The sequence below is a fragment of the Heteronotia binoei genome, chromosome 17, assembly GCF_032191835.1.
Source record: "Heteronotia binoei isolate CCM8104 ecotype False Entrance Well chromosome 17, APGP_CSIRO_Hbin_v1, whole genome shotgun sequence".
Lineage (NCBI taxonomy): Eukaryota > Metazoa > Chordata > Lepidosauria > Squamata > Gekkonidae > Heteronotia > Heteronotia binoei.
Window position 1 is genome coordinate 1,396,362 of NC_083239.1, and position 25,803 is coordinate 1,422,164.

General features: G+C 43.5%; 1 protein-coding gene across 1 annotated transcript in view; it reads right to left on the minus strand.

Moving 5' to 3' along the window:
* CAMK1D (calcium/calmodulin dependent protein kinase ID) overlaps positions 1–25,803 on the minus strand; it is a 154,672-nt gene that overhangs the window by 105,308 nt on the left and 23,561 nt on the right. The window contains exon 2 of the mRNA XM_060257866.1: positions 1,330–1,461. The gene's annotated coding sequence lies outside the window, so the exon portion shown is untranslated. The remainder of the gene's footprint in view (positions 1–1,329; positions 1,462–25,803) is intronic.

The window sequence follows — 25,803 nt, forward strand, 5'->3', positions numbered from 1 at the left end:
GCCCTCGTACGAATCTGCTTTGCGCCTGATTTATGGATAGACATCACTGCCTACCCATTATAAAAATAGGCTTCAAAGTTGACCTCATCAAATCAATTTTTAAATGTACAGTCTTAAAGATTGAAGCATGCCCTTTCAGATGAGCCCAAAATCTGCATTTCCAGAAGCTCCTAGGCTGAGATATTAATTTTTTTAAATTTTATTTTCTTCAAAATGGCATCCGCGGCTTTTCTGCCCCTTTTTTTTAAAAAAAATTCCTTTTTCTTCTAGAGTGCTCCAAAATTGATTCAATATATATAGTCCAATAAATTTTGCCATCTAATGATGATATTTGCTGGCTCTGCTAATTTTTAAAATCCTGTTGTCTTTTTAAAAATGTTAAAGTTTTGACCTTTTTTCAATGATTGCTGGTGCTACCTTATGATTATAATCCTAGAGAGGGCTAGGAGGCTTGCAGTTTTCCCTTCCCTTGATGGCCACTTCCTTTCTTGCCACGAAGTCTCATTTTCTATGGTTGAGAAGTCTCACGTTATTTCTATGATGCCACTTCCTGTGACGTCCTTCTGATCAGAGGTTCTGTTTCGGAGGAGGTTGTCTAGCTCGACCACAGGTATGCATAACAATAGTTTTTCCCTTTTTAGCCTTGTTTCTCTGATTTCATTAGTCCCAAATTTACCCCCTCCTTTATCTTCTTTACTTTAAACTAATATAGTTGAATCCAGACCTTTATTTTTACTTCAAATAAGTCTTGTTTTAGTCCCGGAGTGATAGATAAAGATCTTTACCTTTAAAATCACGATCCGTTCAAGCACCATTCTCTTCAAGAGTAGATGTTAAATAGTTCCAAAGAAGCTTTGAATCATGATGAATTTAAGTCAATTTAACGAACCCAGAAGTCCTCTGTAGACGTTGGAATGCAATCCTTCTCCGGGGACTCTTCAAAGCCAAAAAGGAACCCCACTGGGATCCCTCGTCAGCCAAAGTAAATCCCCTCAGAATTTAATAAGCATGTCTTGGCCTTCTCCTTACCTAGGAGAAGTAGGCAGCAGGTGTTAGGATCACCTTCTCTGCCCAGAACAGAGGCTCTGGTCTGCTCCTCTTGTGAGAAGCAGTTCAATCCTCCATGACTCAACCCCGGAAGTCCACTATTTAGTTTCTATTGAACATATTTGTATGATTTTGTTTCAATACATTCTTAGTTATTTGGTCGCTATAACTTCGGTTGTGCTGTCTTTATCCTACAAGTGACCTCTCTCCCCACCTGTGGATTGGTAACCCTAGCACAGAATATACACACTATCACTTTGGAACAGCACATTTCATACTTACTTTCTTAGAACTGCAATTTCATTCTCTATACTGCTTTCCTTTCCTTTCAGGGCTTTCTTTGGGATGCACTTAACTGCAAATAGTTTTCCAGTAGACCTGTTTTCCGCCAAAACTACTTCAGAAAATGCACCACTGAAAGAAAAAAAAGGGAAAGGTGCATTTCATTATGTATCCTTCTGGAAACTGCTATTCTCCACTGGAAACAAAACTGGCATTTATTATAGACAGATTTGCAATTTGCTCTGGAATGCAGTGCAAAACTTCACTGAAAATGATGAAGCCAGATGTGAAGGCCTCTGCACCTGTACAAATGTCACACAAGTACAGAAAAAGACCCAGGATGCTGCTCTAGTCTGCATGACTCTTGAGTAAGTGCAGATGGGGTTCTAATGAAGAAGGATGGCATGTAGGCAATATAGAGTGCAATTCTATCCACACCTGCAGGATCAATCCACTTGCTAACATTCATGCATCACTACACCAACCATATCAAGGGCCAGAGGTCATAAACCAACCAGTAACACAAGGATGATCAGTTTTGTCCATTGGCAATAATATAGTTGAATATTTACACTGTAATTTTCTTCCCATGGGGCCCAGAATAGCTTACAACAGTCTCCTCTTCTCAATTTTATCCTCACAACCATATAAGATAGGCTACGCTAAGTATGTGTGACTGGCCCAAAGTCACCCAGCTTTCCATAGTAGAGTGGGGATTCAAACCCAGGTATTTCCCAGATCGCAGTGTGACATCCTAACCACTACATCACCTGTGATAGTGCTACAAGCATGGGATCCAATTGAATCTTTCACTGTTCTTTAAAGTATGCCATATATTTACATGCATAGAAAGCAATTCACAGAGAATTTAGGCATACTTTACTGTTTTCTGTTAAACAAAGCAGGAGTCAAGTTGCACCTTTAAGACCAACCAATTTTTATTTAGAATGTAAGCTTTTGTGTGTTCTAAATAAAAATTGGTTGGTCTTAAAGGTGCAACTTGAAGATTTCCTGGTATCACAGCTGAACTCCAGATAACAGATCTTTCTCCCCATCATGGAGAAAATAACTGCTGAAGGATGGGTCCACAGGTGGGGGCCTCAGTGTTTCCAAGCAGTTGGGAGAACTATGTGGTACAGAGAGACTTCTCTCCTTCAACAATCAAAGAATTTATTTAAAACTCACAACTATATACAGGTGTATCAGAAGTGAACGGTAGAAATAAAACAATGTAAACAAAAATGCTTCATCTCTCTCCCTACTCTAAACTCATGCCCTATTTAGGTGGTAAAATCACAATGGGAATTTTGCTGTAATAGCACCAACAATAATTGTCAAATTACTCTATCTGTCCAGTATATATGCATTATGCAATATATGTCATAGAGAGCATCACACATACAATACAAACAAAACCATTCACGTCATTACATAATACTCCAGCTTCTCAATAGTATTCACACAATTATAAGTTCCACCAAGAGAATCCAAAGTCCAAGTAGTCCAATTATGAGTTCCACCAAGAGAATCCAAAGTTCATATGAGAATCCCAGATATGAATCTCATTCTGTTCACCTTCATCAGTAAACTGAAAAAATACCAAAATTGTGTTTTACTATGGGCAATGAAACCCACATTTAGCCTCTATATCTAACAACAAAACCACATCTTACTCCTCCAGGATATAGATGTCAATTAATGGCCAGCAATACTAATTATGTATATTTATTCCTGCAAAGAACACAATTTGTATAACTTCATTTATTGCAGGAATTAACCAAGGTATTACCCAAAATACATTTTAATGCATTTTTATTTTAAAAAAACATACCACAGGATTTATAATTGATTCTGACCATCCCAAATCATTCAAAACATGACTGAAGCACTGACTTCCATCATGGTATAGCCTCATGTGAAGCTACCCCAACCAGGTGGCTTTAATAACCATAGCAAGAGATCCTTTTATTATGTACAATTCCAATGAAAACCTTATAAAAAACTAAGAATATTCAATTGATTGATTCCGTCTATAGGGTGCTTTCATTTTAAGGCGAAAAGTTCAGTAAGCCTCGCTGTGAAGTAGGAGCCGTCTGCTGTCCTGTCTCTCATATGGGTGCTTGATGAAATTTTCCAGAATTACAAAGTGGAATGCATCATAATTATGTTTCATCTCCGTAAAATGCTGGACCAGGGTAGCCTCTACATGATGATTTTCAATCCTATATTTATGCGTCCCTATTTGTACCCTAAGAGCCCTGTGGTGCAGAGTGGTAAAGCTGCAGTACTGCATTCCAAGCTCTCTGCTCATGACCTGAGTTTGATCCCGGCGGAAGCTGGGTTCAGGTAGCCGGCTCAAGGTTTACTCAGCCTTCCATCCTTCCAAGGTTCGTAAAATGAGTACCTAGCTTGCTGGGGAGGGGAAGTGCAGATGACTGAGGAAGGCAATGTAAAAAGTCTGCTGTGAAAACATTGCGATGTGATGTCACCCGAGTCGGAAATGACTGGTGCTTGCACCTTTTCTTTATTTGCACCCTATTAGGATGTTTGGAAAGTCCCACGTACTATTTTTGACACGAACATTCCACCAAGTATAGTTGAACAATTACTATATGTATTCAATTCTATCTTAAAATTCAGTTCAGGGAATTCCAAATATTTAGTAATCCAAGCCTGAGGGCAGGCAGAACATCCTTTGCAATGGTAGTGCCCTTTAAGAGTTGGTCTAGGAATGGTAAATATATCCAGTTTTACAGTCATATTTCTAATACTGCTGCTTTTCCTAAACCTAATTAGAGTACTCTGCATGCAACCTGAGATGTCTGCACGTAACCTGGATAAAGTATACCGAACAAGAGTAATTTGGCAATTATCGTTGACACTATTGCAGCAAAATTCCTATTGTGATTTTGCCTGCATGCTGTAATCCTCACCACATATTGGACTATGTAGGCAGAATGCAGGGCAGGTACCTTACTTCATTACTCTGCAGCAAGTTGGTCCAACATATCCCCCAAAATGAGCACCATCTCTGGCCCATGAGCAGAGCTATTTCTGCCTCTGTCTGCAGCAAGCTCCAACTAATAACTGACTGTCTTCCCACCCATAAGCTCAATAATATAAACAGCATTTCCCACCCAGGAACTGGCTCTCCCTCCTGCAGCATTCTGGGGCAGATCTCCTATAATAGAGATGGCCAAACTTGCTCTATGTAAGAGCCACATAGAATAAATGTCAGATGTTTGAGAGCCACAAGACAGGGAAGGAAGGAAGGAAGGAAGGAAGGAAGGAAGGAAGGAAGGAAGGAAGGAAGGAAGGAAGGAAGGAAGGAAGGAAGGAAGGAAGGAAGGAAGGAAGGAAGGAAGGAAGGAAAATAGATGATGGAGAAGTTGAAAGAAAGCAACTTTAAATGCATTCTCCAAGTCTCTGGGTGGCTTGGCTTGAAGTGATTTGAAGAGACAAATGCCCTTTCCAAGCTAGCCAGTGGGGTGGTGAGGGGCTTCAAGAGCCACACAATATGTGTAAAAGAGCCACATGTGGCTCCGAAGTCACACTTTGGCCACCTGTGTCCTATAACCTTGACAGATTTATTAGGGAGTTGCCCTCAGATTACTGGTTGAAAAAAGGAGAGGAGGCGAATGATGAGGAAATCAGGCCAAGGCCAACCTAAAGATTGTTAATCCCCTCCCATCCAACCCACAGACAGTTAAAGCCACACACAAGATGGTGTTTCTCCACACTGACATATACTTATTCCTGTGAAGCTTATTTGCGTTTTGGCAACTTTGAAGATACAAACGTTTCTTCCGTTATGATTCACGCAGATCTATTGACACAACAGAAGCCTGCAATTTCACAATTGCTTCTGTGCACGATGTATTTGTGTGTTAGTTAAATTGCTTTCAAGATTTTAATTTGTATGTTTTAATGTGTTAGTTATCTTGGTGACTCTATGAGGTAAGAATAGTAGGGTAAATTTTTAATGCTAATACTAATTATAATATAGTGGGTTCTATGCATTGATGAAGCGAGGTGGTCGTGATAACAAGCTCTTTATTAGATACAGCATGGTTGGGGGCTGCACTAACAAGACTGCCGAACTGGGCCAACGGGCCAACTATATAGAACCCAGGGCTACCACGCCAGCACATTATGGATCATTCAAACCAGCAGGGGCTTGTGATACGTCCAGGGCAGCCGGGATTTGGATCCTGCTGTCTATTGTTCCCACATCCCCAAGCTCCGATTGTATGGCTCCAATGAGCCAGGCAGGAACACCCATTCAGTCTTCATTCAGGTCCACAGACAGAACACTAATAATAATAATATGTTGAATGAACCTCCAAGTGATTGAGTTCATGATCAGAACACAGGCGCAAGCAGGGTTGTGAGCGGGTATAGTAATTTCCATCTGGGTGGGCATGAATTTGCTACATGTGAATTTATTAAGTCATGATATATATATATATATATATATATATATATATATATATATATATATATATATATATATATATATATATATATATATATATATATATATATATATATTTTGCTGGAATGGCCTTGGGTCAGCCATAGCTCTGGCAGAGGTTGTCCTTGAAAGGGCAGCTGCTGTGAGAGCCCTCTCCAGCCCCACCCACCTCACAGGGTGTCTGTTGTGGGGGAGGAAGATAAAGCAGATTGTGAGCCTCTCTGAGACTCTTCGGAGTGGAGGGCGGGATATAAATCCAATATCTTCATCTACCTCACAGGGTGTCTGTTGTGGGGGAGGAAGATAAAGGAGATTGTGAGCCGCTCTGAGACTCTTCGGAGTGGAGGGCGGGATATAAATCCAATATCTTCATCTACCTCACAGGGTGTCTGTTGTGGGGGAGGAAGATAAAGGAGATTGTGAGCCGCTCTGAGACTCTTCGGAGTGGAGGGCGGGATATAAATCCAATATCTTCATCTACCTCACAGGATGTCTGTTGTGGGGGAGGAAGGGAAAGGCGATTGTGAGCCGCTCTGAGACTCTTCGGAGTGGAGGGCAGGATATAAATCCAGTATCTCCATCTACCTCACAGAGTGTCTGTTGTGGGGGAGGAAGGGGAAGGAGATTGTGAGCTGCTATGAGACTCTTCGGAGTGGAGGGCGGGATATAAATCCAATATCTTCATCTACCTCACAGGGTGTCTTTTGTGGGGGAGGAAGGTAAAGGAGATTGTGAGCCGCTCTGAGACTCTTCGGAGTGGAGGGCGGGATATAAATCCAATATCTTCATCTACCTCACAGGGTGTCTGTTGTGGGGGAGGAAGATAAAGCAGATTGTGAGCCTCTCTGAGACTCTTCGGAGTGGAGGGCGGGATATAAATCCAATATCTTCATCTACCTCACAGGGTGTCTGTTGTGGGGGAGGAAGGGAAAGGAGATTGTGAGCCGCTCTGACTCTTCGGAGTGGAGGGCAGGATATAAATCCAATATCTTCTTCTTCTTCTTCTAAGTTACAAACATATTAAAATAGCCAGCACTGTTCTTTATCTTTTTGACATTCAGCGTGAGAGTGAGAGTGCAAGAAAGAGCGTGAGAGGGAGAGAGCAGAAGCAAAAGCAAAATGAGAACAGTAAAAAAAAATGGTATTCAGTTATAATTATGCTATACTACATAAAATAATTGTTACGACAAAAATAGAGAGAGAGCAACAGAGAGAGAGAAAGAGATCTGGGGCCAGGCCAGCTGCTGGAGGGAAGAAGCAGCCAAGCCCTGCACCCCCCCCCCCACCAAAAATTTTATCCCCTGGGCCTGCCCCACTCAAAATTTTCTGGCTGTGGGCCTGATGCTGCTGTTCAAGTGTCATGAAGTACAGGGTGAAGGGCACCTTCCACAGAAGCAAATCCAGCTGACTTGAATAGGACTTCTTCCCTAGCTAGTGTGCTCAGGATTCTTGCTTACAAAAATAGGGTCAGGAAACACATTTCCTTGGCGAAGTTTTGCAACAACAAATGCACAAAAGGCAAGTTGTGCAGTCTGAATACTATCCGCGCTGTTTGGGTTACTTAGAAAAAAACATACTATTGCCTTAAAAAAGGCTTAATATATTTAAACAGACAGCTGAAGTTTTTCATGCCAGCAAGGAAATAATGTCATCTGGTAATAGGGTTGCCAGGTCCAACTCAGGAAATACCTGGGGACTTGGGGGTGGAGCTGGGAGACTTTTCTGGTCTCATAAATAAATAAATAACAGCAGTGCTGTTCCTTTGAATAGTGTCTTCATTTCCTCCTCCTCTTTTCTGCCTTCAAAGGGTTCCCCAAGTAGGTGCACTTTCACTAAATGAAAGCGAACACATTCACACACTCACAAAGCAGCCAAAATGAACAGTTTGCAACTTCACACTTTCATGATCTCACTGAGGCAATTTACTCATGGGAGTTGCTGGATGTAGTCTGCCGTATTTCAACCAACTTCTTCAGACTAACACAGAAAAATAGAACTACTGAACAGAGCAGTCTAGTTCTGGTTAACTTTTTACTATCCATACAAATGACTTCTGAAACAAATGCCAAACAAACAGAGGGACTATGCTGGCTTTCTTTCACACACACTCATGAGGAAGAGCCATGTGCTGGCTTCCCCACTCACTTTCCCCCCCTCTACAGCTTTATCCTGCTGAGATTTAAAGGCACACACACCTTCCAAAACACAAGCAGTTCTTTACAAGCTTCTTCTAAGCCTGCAGAGATTTAAAGGCACATGGTGACTGTTGGAGCAGGGCTTCCCCCTGTCCAGCCAGCTGGCTGGTGGTGAGGAGGAGACCTGGGGACTAGTAAGCCTACCTGGTAAATGTCATATCATCCCATTAAGCCTCTATTAAAGGGACAAGACATTTTCTCCTGCAGGCAGTTGGCGACCCTAGCCGCCATCCAATAAGGATTCAACTGGTCATTTTGGGAATTACACAACAAGAAGGTCAGTACTCCCAGTTTCTCTTCTGCATAGCAGATTAAGGCCCCACCTAACACTCATGTCACCTGCTATCCAGCAACTAGTTACCACACTTGCTCACTCCCAAGGACTTAGCGATCTAGCAACCGACTGTCACCTTTCCCTTGGTGCTTGTTTTCAACAGTGTGTTCAAATTATGGAGGACCAAGCAGTACAGAGAACAACTACCAGCATTTAAAATAGTAAACAATGAATTAAAAGGAAGAAGTTCACATACATACGCTGCACAGCAACGAAGGGATTTAAAATAAAGGTGCATACATGCAAACTCTTTTGTACATCTCCTAGCTGGTCTTGCCCTAAGGCAGGCTCTTTAACTTACAATGTTCAAAAAGCTACTCACTGCTTTGGAGTCCTTTTGTTTTTTTGCATTCTCTTTTTTTAATTAAACTTTTAAAACTGATATGTAACAAGTGCAGTCAAATACAAAATACTTAACCCTTTAAATCCCCCCTCCCCCCAGACAAAAACCTATAACAACACATCTATGCCATTCTCCTAGGATCAGAATCAGACAGGCGAAGTTCAAGAGGTAAATACAACAAGACAATATGGTCGAAATTAAAAGCTGCATAATAAACTCCCTACAGAGGGAATACACACTGACAGAATTCAAAAGAGCTCAGCTTATAGAATGCACAGAGTGAACTAACTTCCCAGAAAAGGAAGGTGAAGGAGAAAGGGGGAAAACAAGCAAGCATACAAAAACCCATACACACCCTAAAGCCAAAATGCAATAATAGTCACTGCTTTCAGAAAAATATCAAATTATGATCAAATTTGCTTCTTTGGCAAAATGTCAAGGTCAGAGAGGTATGTAACATAGCTTCCCAAAGGCTTCCTGGGATTTGGGTGTGTGTGCTGGAGAACTGTAAGAGGATATTTTTCCAAGTATAAAATAGTCCCAGAGCCGGAGCAACCCGGCAATGGCAGCCACCAAATGGAGCCCAGGAGCGAGAGCTCCTTTCTCCAGAAAGAATCAGAAAAAATGGTAACTATATTGGACAAAGTGAGTTTTTGACTCACAAAAGGTGGAAAAACTAGAACATATACCCAATAGTTCATTTGACGTTATAGTATTTTTAGTTCTAATTCAATGTTCAGTTCCTTGTGTGAGAGCTCTGAAGACGAGGCCAATGGTGTTAAACAGATTGCTAGTGGTCCCGAAAGCTACGTGGTGCATCAAAATACTGAACAGGTATTTAAAAAGTCACCAGAGTTACCAAGAAGTAACAGAACCAGGGCTTTTTTTGTCGAAAAAGCCCAGTAGGAACTTATTAGCATATTAGGCCACATCCCCTGCTGTCACCAGAAGTGTGGTCATCCAGCCACACCCACCTCATAGAGTTTCTGGTGATTCAAGCTGGAAGTTCTAGGGAGAGTAAAGGCACTATAGCCACTCCAGCAACACCATATGTACCTTAGCTTTTAAGCAGTTTCCAACACAATTGTTAACATTCTTCTCTGAAATGTTTTTTGCTTCTTATTCTGTAACTTAAACCCTTACTAGTTTGTTTTTAATATGCTGCGCAGTATTTTCAAGTTTAATTTTAACATATAATTAACCATACAAATTGCAAGGCAAAAGGTTTGTTCCCAAGCAGGAGAAAGGAAAGCCTGGGCTATTTCACTAGCTTTGACATAACACAATTTGCATACCATAAACATGGCATCAGCACATAGTATAATATGCCTATTAAAATTTGATTTGTACAGCTATGAGCATTCTCTGTCAAAATAAGAGGACTAATATTTGTTTCTAAGACTGACATTATGAAAACACTCTAGATTTCCCTGAACTACCACCCACATACTAGATCTTACTTTTCCAGATCTAGGAAACAGTGGAAAGGTGCTGGCAAGAGCCTTCCTGTCCATAGGCACCATGTTTGGGACTCCTGAAAAACAGGCTGCTTATCTGTAACTGATTATCTTTGGGCGGTCATCTGTGCATTTACACTGATGGGATATAGTGCACCTGCACCAATCTGATCAGCCTAAAAAGGAAGGATTTTTGTGCTCTTTCCAATTGCCATGTGCAGGGGCTCCACTGCACACGCCCCTTGGGATGGCGTGAGGATCCCACCAGTTCCTTCTGACTGCTGTAAGTCCCTAGAGTGTGAATGCACAGATGACCACTTGAAGATCATCAGTTACAGGTGCCTGTTTACCTTCTTCCTAGTCTCTGTGCTTCAAACTGATGGGAGATCAGCAAGCACACCTGAGACCTCCCTGGAGAAGGATGCTGGAGGTACTCAGATGTATACTGCATGTGACACTGCTCTGCCCGCTGGAGCTCCTTGAGTACGGCAATCATCTAGAGCAGGGATGTCGAACACATTTGTTATGAGGGCCGAATCTGACATAAATGAGACCTTGTGAGGCCAGGCCATGTCGGTCCGGGCCATGTGTGCTTTAAGATTAGGTAGATTTAATATTAGCTAGCAGAGATACTGTATAAACTTTATAAAGGACACAAACACAATTAAAGGATTTAAAAAAAAAATCTTAAAACATACTTAAAGCATTAGCATTCGTTGTCTTAAAGATGCTTTCTTTGTATTTCTCCCATGGAATCCAGGGAACTGGGCAAAGAAAGCTCCGGCTCTTTCCTTCTTTCCCCAGGGGACTAGGAGGGGGAGGAGCCTCAGCCAATAGAAGGAAGAGAGGCTTGGCTCAGTAGCTCTGCTGTGTGATTCAGAGAGCCTGGCAAAGCAAGCTGTGCCTCCCTTCCTTCCTCCCCAAGGGAGGAGCCTCAGCCGATGGAGAAAACAGAGGTCTTGCTCTGTAGCTCCTGTGTGATTGAAAAAGCCTTGCAGAAGCTGTTATGCAGAAGGAAACAAGAGAGAGGAAAAGGAAGCAGATGACAGTCAGTTGCTTGGGGGCCTGATAGGAGACCTGCAGAGGCCTGATTTGGCCCCCGGGTCGCATGTTTGAAACCCCTGATTTAGAGCATAGTGCCTCAAGAATGTGTGGATTGTTGCCCATGTGGCAACTCTGTAGATGTCCAGTAGGGGAACTCCCTTGAGGAAGGCAGTGAAGGCCACTAGTGCCCATGCGGCGTGGGCTCAAATGGGACCAGGAAGAGGTTTCTTTGTCAGCATACAGCAAAGCTTTATTGTCTCCACAATCCATTTATACAGACTCTGGGAGGAGATCCCACATCCCAAAATTCTAGTGGCATAAAAGATGAACAAAGATGATGACTTGCAAGAGTCCTGTGTGCAGTGGAGATAGAAGGACAAGTCTTGACCAACGTCCAGTGTATGGAGATTCCTCATCCACATGTGTACTACGATGTCTGCTGATAAGTGGAACTCTTAGGAAGGAAGTTTAGGTCCGGGGCTAGCAAGACCACATCAGAGGTGAAGGAGATATATGGGGGGTCACATCTGAGGGAAGAAGAAGACTGCAGATTTATACCCCGCCCTTCTCTCTGAATCAGAGCGGCTTACAACCTCCTATATCTTCTCCCCCCACAACAGACACCCTGAGAAGTGGGTGGGGCTGAGAGCTCTCACAGCAGCTGCCCTTTCAAGGACAACTTCTGCGAGAGTTATAATAATAATAATAATAATAATAATAATAATAATTTTATTTTTATATCCCGCCCTCCCCCGCCAAAGGCGGGCGAGTTATGACTGACCCAGGGCCATTCCAGCAAGTGGAGGAGTGGAGAATCAAACCTGGTTCTCCCATATAAGAGTCTGCACACTTAACCACTACATCAGACTGGTTCTCTCTTAACCACTACACCAAACAGGAGGAAGTCCCTTTATTGCAATACTACTCAATAAGCTGTTGAAGGACTAAGCAGTGATCCAAGGTGGATCTTCCTTCCCTGAAACCTGTTTGATCTATAGCAATGATGTCCTCTTCGGTAGGACAAGACAAAAATTTGTCAAGGAGATGTCTAGTATAGAGTTTGCTGATGACACTTAACAAACTATTAGGCCTATAATTTGAAGGGACATCCATTCTACCTTTCTTATAGAAAGGAACCACCATTACTGTTTCCCAGATTTTAGGGATATGACTAGACCAGGGGTGGTCAATGGTAGCTCTCCAGATGTTTTTTGTCTACAACTCTCATCAGCCCCAGCCAGCATAGCCAATGGCTGGGGCTGATGGGAGTTGTAGGCAAAAAACATCTGGAGAGCTACCGTTGGCCATCCCGGACTAGACATATCAATATATGTGAAAAGTGCTGCAAGAAAGGGAGTCCACCAATCCACATTTTCCTTCAAAAGCTCTGAAGGAACACAGTCCAAGCCGGGGACTTTGTTCCTTTGGAGGTGATTAATATGAGATCTGGGGGCTAACTTGGAAGAGCATCTGGAACTGGTAGCTGGAGGGACAGAGGAGTATACGGAAGCAGAATGGTTTGTTAACTTGCCAGAAAATAGATGAATTCTTATCATTAGCTGCTTGTAAAGGGTCTTCTATTGGTCTTTAGAATATATTCTTTTAGCTCAACAGATCTGTGTTTTCATAGAATCATAGAGTTGGAAGGGACCTCCAGGGTCATCTAGTCCAACCCCCTGCACAATGCAGGAAACTCACAAATACCTTCCCCTAAATTCACAGGATTCTCATTGCTGTCAGATGGCCATCTGTTTAAAAGCCTCTTTTTAAAAACCTCCAAGGAAGGAGAGCCCACCACTTCCTGAGGAAGCCTGTTCCACTGAGGAACTGCTCTAACGGTCTAACAGGAAGTTCTTCCTAATGTTGAGCTGGAAACTCTTTTGATTTAATTTCAACCCGTTGGTTCTGGGGCCAAAGAAAACAATTCCACACCATCTTCTATGTGACAGCCCTTCAAGTACTTGAAGATGGTGATCATATCACCTCACAGCTGCCTCCTCTCTGTTTTTGCCATATTTTATAGGACCTCTTTGCATAGGAAGAACTGAATGGGCATCCTTCCTCTCATCTGGCTCAGAATAAACCATTTCAGGTTTATTCCCAAGCTCATCTTCTAACATTGTATATGTCATTAAATGCTAACAATGCTTCTTCTTCAAAGGCAACTCCATGGGATGGGGAGAAGAAGAATCCTGGCAGTCTAAGTTGCCAGTGCGTGATGGACCTCAGCAAACAAGTCATTAAGGTCTTTGGCAACTGTCTTTTCCTATTAGTTTAAGCTGTGTTGGACTGAATGAAGCTGTAGAGGAAGCCACAAAGATTTGCTAAAAATAGTGAAAGAGCCACAGAGGAAATGTATTGCTCTAAAACTCTTTATGCAGTTGACAGTAAAACTCTGACCAGATGGCCAGGTAAGTGACATGTACTAAGTATGCAACGTAGCACAGTTCATCTTGTATCATGAGGGAAACCCGAAGGACACTAATTGTAAGCTATATTAAGAACTACGTAATATAGCATTTAACCTATAACACAATATCTCCCCCCTGTTTAGAAAGGGCGATTTATGGTACATGGGAATTTGCATGTTTATAATCTCTTGCTTTCAATTCTCTGATTAGTCCTTAAGAAACATATAAACAAGGCACCTAAAAAAACTTTGCAAAGAAATATAAAAGAGGTCATTCAATTATTTTCCAAACAGTTTATTAAAAACTGCATGTGGTAAGCATTGCCATAGGACACGGGTGGCCAAATCTGCTTAACATAAGAGCCACATAGAATAAACATCAGATGTTTGAGAGAAACAAGGCAGGCAGGAAGGAAAGGTGGAAAGAAAACAAATTGGAGGGAGAGAGGGAGGAATGGAAAGAAGGCAACGTTAACTTTAAATGCATTCTCCAAGCTGCTGGCTGGCTTGGCTTGTCGAAGTGATTTAGAGACAAATGCCTTCTCCAAGGCAGCTGACAGGACAGTGAGGACTTCAAGAACCACAAAAAAATGTGTGATAGAGCCACATGTGGCTCTCAAGCTACAGTTTGGCCACCCCTGCCATAGAATAATCATTCCCATTCCCATTCCACACAGAAGACAATGCCTCTTATACAACTGGTGAATGCCTCATCAAAAAATGAAAGAAGTATTGTTTTTATGCCGACAAAAACATGCAAATTTCAATTAATATTGATCAACTATGGCTGCAATCACACACACTAAGCAATGCGCTTTTCGACTGGATTTTACTGTGTGAACTGTTTATTTCTTTTAACAGGGGACAGTGTTTCATAAAGACAACGAAAAATGTGGCCCTACAGAGTGATAGTCGCAAACGCTTGCACGCAGAAGGTCTGATCAAGGTTGTGATTGTCCTGTTATGCTGCCATTAGAGCACATGTCAGCCACTTCAAATAGTGGTCACTTTTGAGGCTGATTCGCATTAAGGGTTGCTCACTTTGAGGAAAAACGTACGAATAAGTCATGATGTTCATCTCACTAGCCAGGATGGGGTGATTCATTAAGCTGAATAAATCAAATCTAATTAATTAGTTCCCATGTTTTATATTCATGTAGTTCCAGGTAGGCATTCTGATATAATTTGCTCTTCTGAAATATGTTCTACATCCACAGATTAAAAACTGTCCTCATTAAGGAAGCAATCTTAAATCCAGGCTGTGAATACTTTAGGATGGCAATGTAACCCCTATTCTGGCATAAGATCAAATGGTGTCAGTGGGATTTATGTCAGCACATCTGAAGATTTCACTAGCACCATACAGGTGCCACACTATGCAACTACTGAAATGGTGCAGAAAGCTGCAGTGTGGGAGCATGCCAAGGGAGAAGCGGGCCTTTGTTAGCATCTGAAAACTTGGCAGTCCATCCCATGCCTCCTACACTGATATGACATTATGTCAGCAGCAACGAGGGCACTAAATGCAAATGTGATATTAGTCATGGGAAAAGAAAATCTTGAACATATGAAGCTGCCTTATACTGAAGCTGCCTTGGTCCATCAAAGTCAGTATTGTCTACTCAGACTGGCAGCAGCTCTCCAGGGTCTCAAGCTGAGGTTTTTCATGCCTACTTGCCTGGACCCTTTTTAGTTGGAGATGTTGGGGATTGAACCTGGGACCTTCTGCTTATCAAGCAGATGCTCTACCACTGAGCCACAGCCCCATTCAAGGCTCTCCAGGGTCTCAAGCTGAGGTTTTTCACGCCTACTTGCCTGGACCCTTTTTAGTTGGAGATGCTGGGGATTGAACCTGGGACCTTCTGCTTATCAAGCAGATGCTCTACCACTGAGTCACCATCCCTCCCTTAAACTATTGTATATTTACAGTATAAGAGTGTTTGTACCAGTGTTCTTCAAAATATCTCAATTTTTCCACTGGAAAAACTGAGAAAGTCATCAGACTTTTTCATACTATACATTTGGAATAAGTTGAATACTTTATGAGATTTTTCTCACTCAAAAAGAGAAAGTATTTCAAAGGATTTTTCCCCATGCTCCCCCAAACTTCCCAATGTTTCTATTGGGGAAAAAACTGAAAAAGTCCTCAGAGGTTTTCAAGCTATACATTTTTAATGTGATACCCCTTGCTTTTAAAAGCATGTCACATAGGGCGGGCATGTCCTGGCTCACATGTAAGGTTACAGCATACTGAGCAAGGGTCTGCCTTCCATCAGGCAGAGACAACACATGCAACTTGAGAAGACTTCATTGGAGACCTTGTGGCACAGTTGCATTCATTTGACATGTCCAGAGGAGGGCAACAAAGATGGTGAGGGGTCTGGAGAACAATTTCTATGAGGAAAGGTTGAAGAAGCGGGTTTGTTTAGCCAGGAGAGGAGATGACTGAGAGGTGAGAGGATCACCATCTTCAAGTACTTGAAGGGCTGCCATATAGAGCCGGGGTCCCCAATCCCCGGTCCGTACCGGTCCGTGGCGTGTTGGCAACCGGGCCACACAGCCCCACTGCACCACCTCCCCACAACAGAAGAGTTTTTGACTAAACATTAGGAAGAACTTCCTGATGGTTAGAGCAGTTCCTCAGTAGAACAGGCTTCCTCAGGAGGTGGTGGGCTCTTCTTCTTTGGATATTTTTAAACAGAGGCTAGATGGCTTATCTGACAGAAATGCTGATTCTGTGAACTTAGGCAGATCATGGGAAGGAGGGTAGGAAGAGCTGCAGCTATGCTTAGTTCTCGTGACCCTTACATACCCAGGGGAAAGTCTGGGATCATTCAGCAATTTTTCTCCAGGCCAGATCAGCCCCCTCTGGACCCCTCATTTGTATCACCTGTTGGTGCTAAGCAGACTGAACGCTGAATTAAATTGGGGCTGGGACAGGCTGCAGGGAGGATGACAAATCAGGAAGGAGGACGAGCAGAGCCTGAGTCCCTCATAGACTGCCTCACACCTTCAAATGGGCAGTTTGCTCCTCTCTTTGTTCCTGCTAACCAAAGTGCTCACTAGCAGTTGCTCTGCCCCCAGGCTTCTGCTTTCCTCAGATCAAGCAATCAATCCCCCATCAGTTGTTGCGTGGACACATTTTTATCCATGGCTCCCTCCAATTTCCCTCGCAGCTTCCTGCTCTATTTTTTTTGGAGATTTGCAAGCTGTAAGGAAAATTGGAGGAAGCTGTGAGTCAAAATGTGGCTGCACAGCGACTAGAGGGAATCTGTCACTTGATCCTGGGAAAGCAGAAGCCCAGGGATGGAGTGACTGCTAGTGAGGAATTGGTACTAGTTTAGGTGGACTGAGTCACCCAATTCACTCAGCAAGCTTCCATGTCAAGTAGAAGAAGAAAAGGTTATTATAACCTGCATTTCTCTACCCTAAGGAATCTCAAAGCAATGCTGCTTCTCCCCAAAATACGCATCTTGTAAGGTAGGTGGGCATAAGAGAGTTCTGAGAGAACTGTGACTGACCCAAGGTCACACAGCAGACATGGGCAAGATGGGGATTCAAACCTGGGTCTTCCAGATTCTGATTCAATACTTTAATGACTGCACCATAATGGCTCACAGCTTCTCATCAGTAATTGCCATATCATCTTTCCCCACTGAGTTAAATCATTTTGGTTCAGAGAGTGAGATCTGTCAAGTTCCTCAGCCTCCACCTGGCTCTGTGGCATTAAAGGATCAATCCTATTTTTAGTGAAACTGGAGAGAGACTAGTAAAAAAAAGTCATCTAATCTACTTTCCTTTGGTTTCATGTGAAAATCCCTGTCAAAAGGGCAGGCCCTCTTTTTACCCATTTCAATAATCACTAATGTAAATCTATACCCTATAATCATTATGTAGCTGGTTAGCTTAGATTAAATTGAGACAACTACAACTGCTTAAAAGATTTTAAAAGGATTTAAAAAAGAATTTAAAGTAGTTTAACAGTTAAAATCAAGAAGAAACTGTTTAAAATGAAAGTTAAATCCGATTAAAATAACAAAAGAATAAAAAACTATTTAAAACAAAAGTTAAAACAATGCTCCTCTGTAGTAGAATACAGCCCTAAATGCCTAGACACACTCAGCCGACAGGTGAAACCTATCATTTATCCTCCAGCCACAGCACTGTTGTCAGCACAGTAGGAACTGGACCGATTTAACCCAAATTAAAATAATAAAAAATATGAGATAAAACAGGTTGCTGTTGGGAAAGCTATAGCTGTAAAAGTGGAGGAGGGTAGCTGCTAGGAAGTTTAAAAGATTGCAGTCAGTGGGAGCATCCATACTGAAGAGTAGTCTCACATAATGCCCCCCTAGGCCAAAACCATTGTGTGATGCTGGTTTTGCCATCAAAGTATCATGAAACTGGAGTGAGATCAGGCTTGAGTCTGTCTTGCCACTTGATCGTGTCTCGTTTGTCAACACAGCTAACTAATGAATGGCTTTGAGCCGAACACCACTCTCAGTTACAGGCACTGAAGGAACAGCTAGGGAGGGAGATAAAGTTAAAGTCAAAAAGCTAAACTGAATTCACATGCTGGATCTGAAGATGGTGAACACAAGAACATAAGAGAAGCCATGTTGGATCAGGCCAATGGCCCATCCAGTCCAATACTTTGAGTCACACAGCGGGCAACCCCCTCCCTCCCCCCCCGCCCCCAAGTGCCATCCGGAGGTCCACCTGAAAGACTGCTCTTTTTAAGATGGCCTTTGCCTAAATATAGTCCTAAGTTAGACCCACTGTAGACGTATCCAGCCACTAAATTCATTGAAGATCTGAGATGCAGCACCAAAAATGTTAATTTTTAATAGTAATGTTGTTTTTAAACGATGGTTTTATTTAATGTATTATTTATTGAATTGTACGGATGTTTTATTTAGGGTGACCATAATGTCTGAAGGCCAGCCAGGGACACCTGGGGGGGGGGGGGAGGTAGGGGTGTGCGCGCGCGAAGCGTGCGTGCCGCCGGAAACAGGAAGTGACGTCACTTCCGGTGACGTCACTTCCGGTGATGTCATGCCACCGCCGGAAGCAGGAAGTGACACCACTTCCTGTGACATCATTTCCCCCGCGTCACCTGCCGGAAACGGGAAGTGACATCACTTCCTCTGACATCACTTCCCCCAAATGACATCATTTCCCCCAAATGCCACTGCCGGAAACAGGAAGTAACTTCACAGCACTTCCTGTGACGTCCCCAAAAATCCCCCAAATATCACCGCCGGAAACAATTTTGTTCTCAAATCCTGTATATACTTCATCAGTATATGGGATAAGGCACTTTCTCAACTGTGCTGCATAATGCAGCCTATTTATTTTGTCCTGTTTGCTCTGTTGGCTCTATCTGCGCCACCTTCATCACTTTCGGGGTGTGGATCCCCCAGTGGGGTGGTCTCCCGACTCCCTCCGCCGGCTGTTTCTGATAGCCCTGCGCCCCCTCTTTCATTTGATATGTGTCCCGTGCGGGTGCCACCCTCCCGCCGGGAGATGCCGCAAAATGAGCCCCCTTGAGGCTTATGGCGGCAGGGCTCGGGGGAAGCGAGCTAGACTGCTGTTCTTTTGAGGGGTTATAGAGTGTTTCGAGCCCATCCCTGTGGCATCGGTCTCATCGTTGTGGGACCCAGGGGGCCGGCGCAGCGGCCCGCCGAAGCAGCCTGTCACTAATAACACAGGTCGAGATGCAGGACAGGAACCCGGAAGTGACCGACAGGCTGCTTCAGCAGGCCGCTGCGCCGGCCCCCTGGGCCCCACAATGATGGGACCAATGCCACAGGGATGGGCTCGAAACACTCTATAACCCCTCAAAAGAACAGCAGTCTAGCTCGCTTCCCCCGAGCCCTGCCGCCATAAGCCTCAAGGGGGCTCATTTTGCGGCATCTCCCGGCGGGAGGGTGGCACCCGCACGGGACACATATCAAATGAAAGAGGGAGCGCAGGGCTATCAGAAACAGCCGGCGGAGGGAGTCGGGAGACCACTCCACTGGGGGATCCACACCCCGAAAGTGATGAAGGTGGCGCAGATAGAGCCAACAGAGCCAACAGGACAAAATAAATAGGCTGCATTATGCAGCACAGTTGAGAAAGTGCCTTATCCCATATACTGATGAAGTAAATACAGGATCTGAGAACAAAATTGCACTAGAAGACACAAACACAAAGCTCCCTTACACTGAATCAGTGCTTGGGTCCACCAAAGTCAGTATTGTCACATAAGAGAAGCCCTGTTGGATCAGGCCAGTGGCCCATCCAGTCCAACACTCTGCGTCACATAAGAACATAAGAGAAGCCCTGTTGGATCAGGCCAGTGGCCCATCCAGTCCAACACTCTGTGTCACACTTAAGAACATAAGAGAAGCCCTGTTGGATCAGGCCAGTGGCCCATCCAGTCCAACACTCTGCGTCACATAAGAACATAAGAGAAGCCCTGTTGGATCAGGCCAGTGGCCCATCCAGTCCAACACTCTGTGTCACACTTAAGAACATAAGAGAAGCCCTGTTGGATCAGGCCAGTGGCCCATCCAGTCCAACACTCTGCGTCACATAAGAACATAAGAGAAGCCCTGTTGGATCAGGCCAGTGGCCCATCCAGTCCAACACTCTGCGTCACATAAGAACATAAGAGAAGCCCTGTTGGATCAGGCCAGTGGCCCATCCAGTCCAACTCTCTGCGTCACATAAGAACATAAGAGAAGCCCTGTTGGATCAGGCCAGTGGCCCATCCAGTCCAACACTCTGTGTCACACTTAAGAACATAAGAGAAGCCCTGTTGGATCAGGCCAGTGGCCCATCCAGTCCAACACTCTGCGTCACATAAGAACATAAGAGAAGCCCTGTTGGATCAGGCCAGTGGCCCATCCAGTCCAACACTCTGCGTCACATAAGAACATAAGAGAAGCCCTGTTGGATCAGGCCAGTGGCCCATCCAGTCCAACACTCTGCGTCACATAAGAACATAAGAGAAGCCCTGTTGGATCAGGCCAGTGGCCCCTCCAGTCCAACACTCTGCGTCACATAAGAACATAAGAGAAGCCCTGTTGGATCAGGCCAGTGGCCCATCCAGTCCAACACTCTGCGTCACATAACAACATAAGAGAAGCCCTGTTGCATCAGGCCAGTGGCCCATCCAGTCCAACACTCTGTGTCACATAAGAACATAAGGAAGGAAGGAAGGAAGGAAGGAAGGAAGGAAGGAAGGAAGGAAGGAAGGAAGGAAGGAAGGAAGGAAGGAAGGAAGGAAGGAAGGGAGGGAGGGAGGGAGGGAGGGAGGGAAGAAGGGAGGGAAGAAGGGAAGAAAGAAAGGAAGGAGGGAAGGAAGGAAGGAAGGAAGGAAGGAGGGAGGAAGGAAGGAAGGAAGGAGGGAAGGAAGAAAGGAAGGAAGGAGGGAGGGAAGAAAGGAAGGCAAACCCCCAACCGCCAGCCCCCCCCCGCTTTCGGCCCCCTTACCTACGGCGGCGGCGAGTCCAGCGGCGGCGGCAGCGGCGGCGAGTCCGGCGGCGGCGGCGGAGAGGCCTTTCCGATGCCCTCCCGGGCCTCCGCCAGCACGGGGGGGGGGGTGGTAGAGGCCGGGGAAGCGTCGGAAAGGCCCGCGGGGGTCGCTGGAGGGCCTCCAGCGACCCCCGCGGGCCTTTCCGACGCCCTCCCGGGGGAGGAGGACGGGGGGTGGGGGTTGAGAGCCCCGGGGAAGCCTCGGAAAGGCCGCGGGGGTCGCTGGAGGGCCTCCAGCGACCCCCGCGGGCCTTTCCGACGCCCTCCCGGGCAGAGGAGGACGGGGGGTGGGGGTTAAGAGCCCCGGGGAAGCCTCGGAAAGGCCCGCGGGGGTCGCTGGAGGGCCTCCAGCGACCCCCGCGGGCCTTTCCCACGCCCTCCCGGGCCTCCGCCGCCACCGCTGGGCCCCGTGCGCGGGCGGGGAAGGCGGCGAGTGAGGGAGGGAGCGTCCCTGCGCGTGCGCAGGGCGATCTGCGCACGCGCAGGGTCGCTCCCTCCCTCACTCGCCGCCTTCCCCGCCCGGGCGCGCGGCCCCCGGCTCTCTGGCTGGCTAAACCGGGACCTCTTAATGGTCCCGGTATACCCAGCCCGGGAGCCGTGAATTGGGGGCCAGAACCGTGAAAGTCCCGGGAGACCGGGACGGTCTGGCCACCCTAGTTTTATTGTATATTGAATTTATATGTTGTGAGCTGCCCTGAGCCTTCTTCGGCGGGGAGGGCGGGATATAAATAAAATGTATTATTATTATTATTAGAAGCCCTTCCACTGTGCCCCTTCCAAGCACCAGAATACAGAGCATCACTGCCCCAGACAGAGAGTTCCAATGATAAGCTGTGGCTAATAGCCACTGATGGACCTCTGCTCCATATGCTTATCCATTCCCCCCTTGAAGCTGTCTATGCTTGTAGCCGCCGCCACCTCCTGTGGCAGTGAATTCCACATGTTAATCACCCTTTGGGTGAAGTACTTCCTTTTATCAGTTCTAACCCGACTGCTCAGCAATTTCATTGAATGCCCACAAGTTCTTGTATTGTGAGAAAGGGAGAAAAGTACTTCTTCCTCTACCTTCTCTATCCCATGCATAATCTTGTAAACTTCTATCACGTCACCCTGCAGTCAACATTTCTCCAAGCTAAAGAGCCCCAAGCATTTTAACCTTTCTTCATAAAGTAAGTGTTTCAACCCTCTAATCATTCTAGTTGCCCTTTTCTGCACTTTTTCCAATGCTATAATATCTTTTTTGAGTTGCGGTGACCAGAATTGTACACAGTATTCCAAATAAGACCGCACCATCAATTTATACAGGGGCATTATGATGCTGGCTGATTTGTTTTCAGTTCCCTTCCTAATAATTTCCAGCATGGTGTTCACTTTTTTTATTGCAATCACACACTGTCTCAACATTTTCAATGAGTTATCTACCATGACCCCAAGATCTCTCCTTGATCAGTCTCTGCCAGTCCACACCCCATCAACTTGTATTTGTAGCTAGCATTTTTGGCCCCAATGTGTCTTACTTTGCACTTGGCCACAATGAACCTCATCTGCCATGTTGACGCCTACTCACCCAGCCTCAACAGATCCCTTTGGAGTGCCTCACAATCCTCTCAGGTTCTCACCTCCCTGAACAATTTCGTGTCATCTGCAAACTTAGCCACTTCACTGCTTACTCCCAATTCCAAATTAATGAACAAATTAAAGTGCATGGGGCCCAGTACTGAGCCCTGCGGCACCCCACTGCTTACCACCTTCCACTACGAAAATTGCTCATTTATACTCACTCTCTGTTTCCTATTAATTAGCCAGTTTTTATTTATAACCAATTTTATTATTTTCGCAACATATTGAAAAACACTTATCAAATATAAATTTAAAAATACTGATCAATACATTACAAAGTTTCCACCTCCCCCCAGACCTCTATTTCTTGACCTCCACCGATGCTTAAATCAATTAAAAAGAAAAGAAAGGTAAAATTCACGCTTATAGAATCTTCTCTTCCTGTTTACCTTAATATAAAATAAACCAAGACTATATATTGATTATTATTAAAATTAACCCTATATTTATCACATAGTCTAACTTCTACTAACTTCTTCCGTTACCATTTTATCTTCCCCTTAAAAAGTTCAGATAATGTCAAAAACCATTACGTGTCTCTTGACTTTCCATTGCTTTTCAACATATTTTTGAAATTTCTTCCAATCATCCTTAAATTTTTCTGAATTGCAATCTTTTAAGATTCTAGTAAGTTTATCCATTTCACTCCAGTGTAACACTTTTAAGATCCAGTCCCATTTCTCTGGCATTTTATCTTGCTTCCACATTTGTGCATATAATGTCCTTGCAGCTGAAAGCAAGTACCAGAACAATGTCCTATCTTGCTTCGGAAAACTTTCCATTTGTAATCCCACCCGAAAGGTATCTGGTGCTCTCTTGATGTCATAACCCAAGATTTTAGAGGTCTCTTGTTGAATCATTTGCCAAAAGTTTTTTGCTTTATCGCAAGTCCACCACATATGGTAGAAAGAACCTTCAAGTTTTTTACATTTCCAACACCTACCTGAAATTTGGTTGTTCATTTTTGCTAGTTTCTTAGGTGTCATAAACCATCTATACAACATTTTGAAACAGTTCTCTTTTATGTGATAACACATCAATAATTTCATAGAGTTCTTCCATAGGTGTTCCCATGTCTCCATTTGTATTTCTTTTTTCATATTTATTGCCCATTTTATCATTTGAGTTTTCACTACTTCATCTTCTGTAGACCATTTCAATAATAACTTATAAAACTTTGAAATCAATTTTTCATTCTCACCCAACAGCACTTTTTCCAGCTCCGTTTGCTCTTGTCTTATTCCTGTATTTCTAATATCTTGCTCCACCAAAGTTTTAATTTGTTGTAATTGGTACCAATTAAGTTTGTCCAGCAATTCTTCTGCCGGTTTTAATTCCACCTTGCCTCCCTGTATTTTTAGCAGTTGTTTGTATGATAACCATTTTTTTTTCCTGTAGATCTAAGGACAACTTTATGACTTCAGTTGGCATAATCCATAACGGCTTTCTCTCATCACCATATTTAGTATATTTTTTCCAAGTATTCAACAGATTTCTTCTTATGTAGTGGTGTGAGAAAAGTCCATCCATCTTCTCCTTCCCATAATACATATAAGCATTCCCATGGCTTTCTAATGCCAATAATTTCCTGTTAAGCAAGCTTATCCAGTCCTTAATCCATACCAAACAAATTGCATCATGATATAACTTAAAATCAGGCAGCTGGAAACCACCCCTTTCTTTCACATCTGTCAGAATTTTCATTTTAATTCTAGGGTTTTTCCCCACCCATACAAATTCTGAAATCTTTTTTTTGCCAATGATTAAATTGTTTGTTGTCTTTCACTATTGTAATTGTTTGAAAAAGGAACATAATTCTTGGTAGAACATTCATTTTGATTGCAGAAATCCTACCCAGCATAGACAAATTCAAGTTATTCCACTTTAACATATCTTCTTCAATTTTACGCCAAAGCTTTTCATAGTTGTTATTGTACAAATCAATATTTTTCATCATAATCTCTACTCCTAAATATTTTACCTTCGAGGTAACTTCATATGCAGTTATACTCTGTAGTTCTTTCTGTTTGCTTAATGACAGAGTCTTACTTAGAATTTTCAATTTTTCCTTATTTATATGGAAGCCCGCCAGCTCTCCATACTCATTGATTTTACTTAACAACAAGGGCATCACTTGTAATGGGTTTTCATTAATGAACGTTACATTGTCTAAAAATGCCCTATATTTATAAGAAAAACCTTTCCATTTCAGCCCCTCTATTTCTCTGTCCTCTTTAACTTGCATCAGCAAAATCTCTAACGTCATTATGAATAGCAACGGAGATAGAGGGCAACCTTGTCTTGTTCCTTTGCTAATTATCATTTGCTCTGTCAAGTCTGCATTCACACACAGTTTTGCTTGTTGTTCTGTATAGATTGCCTTGACCATTTTTTATAAAATCACCTCCCAATTTCAATTTCTCCATCATCGCAAACATAAAGTCCCAATTAAGATTGTCAAAAGCTTTCTCTGCATCAGCAAAAAGCAATGCTACCTTTTTTTCTAGATGCTTTCCGTAATACTCTACAATGTCTATTACTGTTCTGATATTATCTCTTATTTGCCTTCTGGGGAGGAAGCCTGCTTGCTCCTCTTGAATGAAGATATTTAAGTGCTGTTTGAGTCGTTCTGCAAGTATCCTAGCAAAGATTTTATAGTCACTGTTAAGTAATGAAATCGGTCTATAGTTTTTAACACTCGTGGCATCTCTATCTTCCTTTGGTATCAATGAAACAACTGCTTCCTTCCATGTATTTGGCACTTTCCCATCTTGTCTGATATTGCTCATCAGTTTTTGGAGTTTCGGTACTAATATGTCTACCAGTACTTTATAAAATTTTGCTGAAAAACCGTCAGGACCCAGTGCTTTCCTAATTTTAATGAGGTAATTGCTGCTTCAACTTTTTCAATTGGTTCATTTAAATTTTTTTCCATAGTTTCTGTTAATGGCTTTACTTTTATTTTCTGCAGGTATGCTTCAATTTTCTCTTTATCTACTTGTTGGCCTTTAAATAGTTTAGCATAGTATTTGTAAAATTCCCTTTTAATTCCTGCTTCATCCACGATATCTTT